We start from the raw sequence: 7,262 nt of genomic DNA on the forward strand, positions 1-7,262 counted from the left end.
ATCACTGGGAGTAAAAAGATCATAAAAGCTTCTTGAAAGGAATTTTTAAATAAAATACAAGTCATTTATTTAAAAAAAACAAACAAACAAACTCAGGCTCAGAATGCAATTGAAGACAATGGAGAATTTCTGAGGGAAATTATTTTAATTCAGAATTCTATACCCAGCCAAACTGTCAGTCAAGTATACCAATAGAACAGTTTAAGACATTCAAAATCTCAAGAGATTTTTCTTCTTTACTCAGGAAACCATTAAAGGATGTGCTTTGCTAAAACAAGGGAATAAGAAAAGAGTGATAAATGGTGATGGGAAAGCTGACTGCTGTAATTTAGAGATCCTCTAAGGTAAATATTCCAGGTAAACAGGGCAGCTCTCCACTTAGTCATTTAGGGAACCCAATTCCTTCTCATTTCAATGTCATCCCTTTCGACAGTGATTCTCAAAATGTGATCCCCAGGCCAGTAGCATCAGCATCACTTGAGAATCTGTTACAAATGCAAATCTCAGGTCTCAATATCAGCCTTAATGAATCAGAAACTCTAGGGATGGAGTCCACAAATCTGTATTAACAAGACTTCCAGGTGATTCTGATACATGCTGAAGCTTAAAAACAACTGTCTCAGGATATAATGCTTTTCTGCATGATCAAAGTTTGACTGCAGGCACTTTCATGTTCCAGTTCACCAGAGGGGAAAAGTGTGGAGGTTTTATGGGCTGGGCCAGGCCAGGAAGTAGCATTCATTGCTCCCATTTTGCATTCATTTGGCAAACCTAGTCATGTGGTAACCCTTAGCTTCCAGGGTGAGTTGGGAAATGTAGTTTTTAGTTGAGCAGTCACATACAGGCTACAATTTTATTACAATAAAAGGAGAAAATATCAGATTTTTTAGGGAAATCGGCAGTTTCCACCATGTAATGCCCAGGTAATGGGACTCTAAAATGAGAACAGCAAAGATAAATGCCAAGATTAAGTTGCAGGGACTCCCAGAATGTCCTTTCATAGTACTGGAGCTATAAACCAGAGCAACCAGTCCAGATGGGAATGGGAGAGCTGGAGAGCTCCAGGAAGCACTGCCAAGGAAAATAATGAGACCAAGAGAATACCCATATTTAAGGTATTGCCAGGAGACTTTGTGGATGAATTAATAATAGGTACATAGAAAACTAAAAATACAAAAACAGAAAAGCATTAACTCTAGGAAAAACAAAAGTTTGAATAAGGTGGGAAACATAATTATAGGATTCTATGTGGCTTACCTAGGAATATTTGCATAGTCATATGTAAATATTTAATATTGATTTAACCAAAAATGGTAATGAGACTATATTGGGAGGATAAGCAGAGGAATGGTGTGTGCAGGCCAATTTACGGACAATAATAAACGATGTCATGTTTATACAGTACTGTGTACCAGACATTATTCTAAACTCATTGTCATTCAGTTTTTAATCTTTATAATTATTCTATGAGGTAGATATTACCATTACCCGTTTTACACATAAAGAAACTGAGACCCAAAGCAGTTAAGCAATTTAAGGTCACTGTTCTAGTCTGTTCCCTTGCTAATAGCAGAAAATACCTACCTAAGTCTGAATAAGTCAAGAGAATAGAGGCTTATTCAGTTCATAGTTTGGAGGGCCAAGGTCTAGGTCCACATCTAGTGGGAGTCTTGCAGAGTCCTGAGGCTTCATGACAGCAAGGGAGTAAAACTGAACATCTGTTGTCCATCAGTCCATCCCATTCCCTCTCCTTATAAGCCCCCAGGAGTCACTCGTAGGGACTCCACCCTAATGACCTTAATCCTAATATCTTCCCCAAAACTCCACCTTTCCATACCATAGTCTGATTAAATTTTTACCCTCTCATCACAAGCAAATCTTACACATGTATTTTGGAGGGAAATGCAAACTCTAGCAGTCACATGGTTAGTAAGTGTTAAACCTCGGGTTTAAACCCAGGTAACTTCTCTCCATAGTCCATGTTCCCAATTACTATGTATCGGTATTGGTCTATGGCCTCTTAGGAACCAGGCTGCATGGCAGCAAGTGAGTGGTGGGCAAGCAAGCAAAGCTTCATCCGTATTTACAGTCACTCCCCAATGCTTGCATGACTGCCTGAGCTCTGCCTCCTGTCAGATTAGCAGAGTCATTAGATTCTTACAGGAGCGCAAACCCTATTGAGAACTGCGTGTGTGAAGGATCTAAGCTGCACACTCCTTATGAGAATCTAATGCCTGACAAATCTGAGGTGGGGCTGAGGCAGCGATGCTAGCACTGGGGAGCAGCAGCAAATATTGCATTATGGTGAGCGGTGTAATTATTTCAGGATATGTTATAATGTAATAATAGAAATAAAGTGTACACTAAATGTAATATGTTTGAATCATCCCAAGCCCTCCCCCCCTTCCCAGTCTTTGTCATTCATGAAACTGGACCCTGGTGCCAAAAAGATTGGGGACTGCTGCTATATAGTCTCACTTCCCATGGCAGGAAATCTAAATACAACACTTAGAATCAGTAAACTGAAGAAAACAGGATAAGTATGCCATTTAAGAGGCAGAACGTAAATACCAAGAAAAAACAGAGAAAAGAATTGAAAGTGATCGCTTCTAGTCCAGGGCACCTGGGAGTGGTCAAGGGAGTGCTGTTCTCCTCATGATTGTTACAGTCCTGGTTAGCCATGTTTGGCTTCTTAAATCTTTTTAGCATCGCTTTGATCAAAATTAATTTTTTAAAAAGAGATGACAGAAAGAATGTGCCTGGTTAAGTTAAATTAGAGAATGACCCAGAAGAGAAGGTTACAAAGACAATAAAGGGTCAATTATGCAAGGGAAGCAAGAGAAAGTTAAAGGAGAGACAGGCAGAGAGAGGGCACTCTCCACAGAGAAGTGGGAAGAGCAGGATGATACTGTTGGAGAAATGACAACAGAAAGTAAACCAGACAGACAAGAAGGGAAGGAACCGGTAAGGTAGAGATACCTCTTCTGAGCATTTGTCCTGGACTGTGGACCCAGAAAGGGGAGCCAGTACTTCAGAGATTCTGTGGACAGGATCTGGGGAAGCTGCCATGTGAATGCTCCGGCTTGATGCACAGCAGTTTCCATCCCAGCCCCTAATCTGAGACCCCTTCCTCAGTGACCACATGAGCTGAGAGCAACAGTGGGAAAAGTGAAGGCCAAGGGAAGGGTGAACTGTGAAACCATGCTTAGGGGACTGGTTAAAACTCTGATAATGTGTCAACCTCAACCAAACCAAGTCATAAAACATGTCTGTCTGCTCTGTGGCCTTGGGGCAAGTCATGTAAACTCTCTGAGCCTTGGTTTTCTTTTTTGCAAGAAGTATACAAAGCATGCCTCTATATATAGTGCACCATACCCTTCAAGGCTATTTTCCATTTCCGTTTTCCTGAGATACTTTTTCAGGTGATAAAAACTGAGGCCCAGGTTAATGAAGTGGTAGCATTTTAATTACCCAGCCAGTTGATGGAGAAACCTGAATCCTAGGCCCAGACTTCCTAATAACTTAATTCTCTTGCCAATCATTGTCCCAGAAGTCAGTGCAGTAACTGTCCTTCCTGGGTCCAGGCTTCCAACGCTCTGCCCTGTTTCCAGAATATCTATGTGTCTGGTTTTTGTTTACTAGTGGGATATTCGATCCTAGGAGTAATAACAGCTAGATTTATGCCCAGTGAGTGTTGTGGTGGGCTGGGGTTGGGGTGGGCCCACACTGCGCTCAGCGGCCCTGGCTGGAGCTCCAGGAGGCTTCACCGGCGTGCGGTCCAGGCTCCATGGGGAGCAGAGCGGCGTCTGGGGTGCCCGGTCCCTATAGCTGCTTCACCCCACGTCGGCCACTCTGGACGTCTAGGAACTCGCTCGAGTTCCTCCCCAACACCTCCCTGCAGCCCCGCCCAGGCCGTAGCCGCTGGAGAGGGCAGAGCTGCCCCAGCGGGGACCCTGCGCTGGCGCCCTGCGGGCCTCGGGCCAGCGGGGTCTCCGCCAGAGACGGGAGATCGAGTCCAGGAGCGGAGCCCGGGAGGCCGCGCCGAGGAGGCCGCGGCTCTGAAGCAGAGCCCGGGAGGACGAGCCCCGGAAGCCCGGCCCGGGAGGCGCCCGGTGCGGCAGTCCCTTCCCGAGGCCTCCCCTGAGGCCCTCCCGGCGCGGCGCGGAGCAGAGACGCGCCCCGCCGCCTTTTAGTGGGCCACGCTGACAAGTCGGCTACGGCGGGAATAACGGCCATTTGTTCTGGTTCTCGCGGCCGGTATTGAAGCCAGATGTGTGTGGGGCTGACAGGGACATGGCACATCTGGCCGGGGTTTGGGTTTCCAGCGCGGACTTCACCACATCCACCCCAGCCTGCTCCGAGAAGGACGCGAACATCTGGAAGTCATTGCAGCTGTCACGCTTCAAGGGGATTCTGCACCACAGAGAGAATGCACTACGCCACGGAGCGAAGTCATCCCGCGCCGTCAGCCCAGATTCCAAACACATGCAGGAAGATGGCGACGGCGCCCCCTCCGGGCTGGGCACCCGGCGCCCTGCAGCCCAGGCCCCCTGCAGCCCTGGCCCCCTGCAGCCCAGGCCCCAGCGGGCCCAGAGGGACTCTGCTCTGGCTCACCTAGGAGCCCAGAATCCTTGCTGAGCCTGGAAGGCCGGCCTAGCAGGGCCCCTCCTCTGCCTTTTGATCTCAGCGTGCTGGAAGTTTAAATTTAACATTAACTTTCTTTCCCCCCTTTCCTGTGCACCCCCTCCTCGTGGCATTCCGTGCTGGAGCCCCACTCCCAAACACCACTCGCCATCAAGGCTGAAATAAGTCGTGCTTATCCTGACCCCTGTTCTCTTCATGTCAATCCAAAGCCCTTCAACTAGTCAAGGTTTCCTCAAGTTTATTTTCGTCTCTGAAGCCCTTCCAGACCTCTCAAGCCTGCACTAATCTCTCCCTCTGTGTGTGTTTCCCTAATTAAGTAACAGTGTCAAGGAAATACTGTTTAACATTCCTCCTTCTCCTTCGGCAGCCGGCTTCGCGAGCTGAAGCACAGTAAGCCCTCCATAAACCCTTGCTGAATAAAAGCATGAATTAATGTTTTCTTATCACCTGTTCTTTCCACATAATTTTCTTGTTATTTACTTTACCTGTCATGACAAGACTCAAAGCCTATGTGAAATGTGTCTTTAACTTCTTGGAAAGATCGCTCTAAAAAAATCCAATAAATGAATAATAATCATACCTGAAGCATTCTATCCGTTTGAGATTGCTTTAATTAGGAATTCTGCCTACTACAGTGCATTCGTAATGGGCTTTAAAAAGTAAAGCATAGTACAAAAGGAACAGGGCTACAAGTCAGAGGGTCTGAACCTAAGAACGCCGCTAACTTGCTTGCTCATCTGGGGCTACCCTTCATGCCTCTGGCCTCCCTCTGTGAAAAGGGAAAGAGTGTAGCCAATGACCTCCTCCTGGTGAGGACAGAACTGGAGGGGACACTTTCAGAGAGGGGGCAGATTTCTGTCAGAGCCATGTTTTCCCACCACTTCTGGATCTACGAGTTAGAAGGCAGCAGTCTCCTCCACCCGGGGTCTCATCAACCCAGCACCAGAACACCATGGCTACTAAATTCTGCGGAGGAGAGGCAGAGCAAAGCAAGAGCGAGCAGGGACGGCAGGAGTGCGTACTGTGAGCGCCCAGTCTGACCTTCAGAACCAGGAAAAGCCAATGAAACCAGCATTGGGAAGGCTGGCTCCCCACCCACCCCCACTGAGAGCAGCTCTTGGGTTTTGTCCTTCTTTTGTGTATTGACGGATACAAAACACCCTGCTGAGCCTCGCTCTATGGGATGGGTACATATGTAGGGGATAAGTGGGACCCAGAAATAAAGGAGAAGAAATAGGTGGAAGGAGGGGACTACCAATAGGCAAGAAAGTGTGCCCCCTGGAGTGGCCACCCAGCCAAAGAGGATGTTTACCTTCCATGGGAGGCGGGCCTTGTGTGGGATAGGAGGTCACAGAAGCCAGCAGCCCCAGGGATCTGTTCTGCTCACTGTGTGTGTGTGTGTGTGTGTGTGTGTGTGTGTGCGCGCTGGGGGGGGAAGAGATGCCTTTTCTTTTCTGACCCTCTGTAAACTGAGACACTCAGATGAAATGATCTCTAAGGTCTGTTAGCTCTTACAAAATTCATTTCAAAAGTATCTTTGAATCCAAATCAGCATATTACTTATGACTAACCTCCAAATCCCAGCTCCAATCTATCCTAAACTCACAGGGCTCTAAGACACTCACAGATAGACATCTTGGGCATTAAATTCCTGAAATCCCTTGGCTTCATTCCTTTGAATGGGGTAATAAACTTTCTCCTTTTCAGGACCAGCAGATGGCGTAGTGGCTATGTTGCTAGACTCCCATGTAGTCAACCGTGGTTCGAATCCTGGACCCAGCGACTTAAACTCACACCAGACGCTGTGCGTGCATGCCCAAGATCCCAAGAGGAGAAGGGACTGCGGTGTGACCATCCCCCCAGGGGGTGGTTTCTCGCTTTCGGTCTCTCTGTCTGTCTCTGTCTTTCTGGCAAGTGTACGTACCCTATAGCAAAAACCTCTCTTAAGAAAAAAAAAAATCTCCTTTTCTCCCATCTCCCAGAGAAGCACCAGCTGCAATAGGAAGATTGCAGACTAATGATCTGGAAAATCTCCCTCAAGTGGGAATGATAATTAACCTCCATTAAATCATAACTCCTGGCTTCTGCTTTTGACCTCTTGCTACCACGTCCAGAGTGGGGTAATCCCTCCATCCCTGGGGCTGTTCAGTTAGACTGTGTAAGCTCTAGGGAACGGCTCCCACCTCCACTCTAGCCTCAGCCACCCTTCCTCCTACCTGAACCCACAAGATCATCATTGGATACGCCAGGCCCCTTCAGGAGAGGATGGTCATTTCTAATTTGTCTCAGTTCATGAGCAACTTGACAATTTGACTAACTACTAAAGAGCCAGGACAATATCATCCTCTCATAAAAGGCTAATAAAAAAGACTATTAATGCAGCCCATTAGTTGGCTAAAGATGAGAGGTTATGCAATCATTGTCTCAGCTGGGAGGGCCTAAGCTCTTCGAGAGAACTCACTCTACACCCAGAGACCGTGAGAGGGCAGTTGGCCTCTCTCTGCCCCATTGACGTCTCTCTGCCCCCATTGACAGGCCCTGGGTATGGAAGCGTCTTGCTCCATCCTTTTCTCCCTGAGCTACTCTTGTATCTCGAGTGTTTCTCTTGTTTTCCCTAC

The sequence above is a fragment of the Tupaia chinensis genome, unplaced genomic scaffold, assembly GCF_000334495.1.
Source record: "Tupaia chinensis unplaced genomic scaffold, TupChi_1.0 Scaffold143705_1, whole genome shotgun sequence".
Taxonomy (NCBI): Eukaryota; Metazoa; Chordata; class Mammalia; order Scandentia; family Tupaiidae; genus Tupaia; species Tupaia belangeri.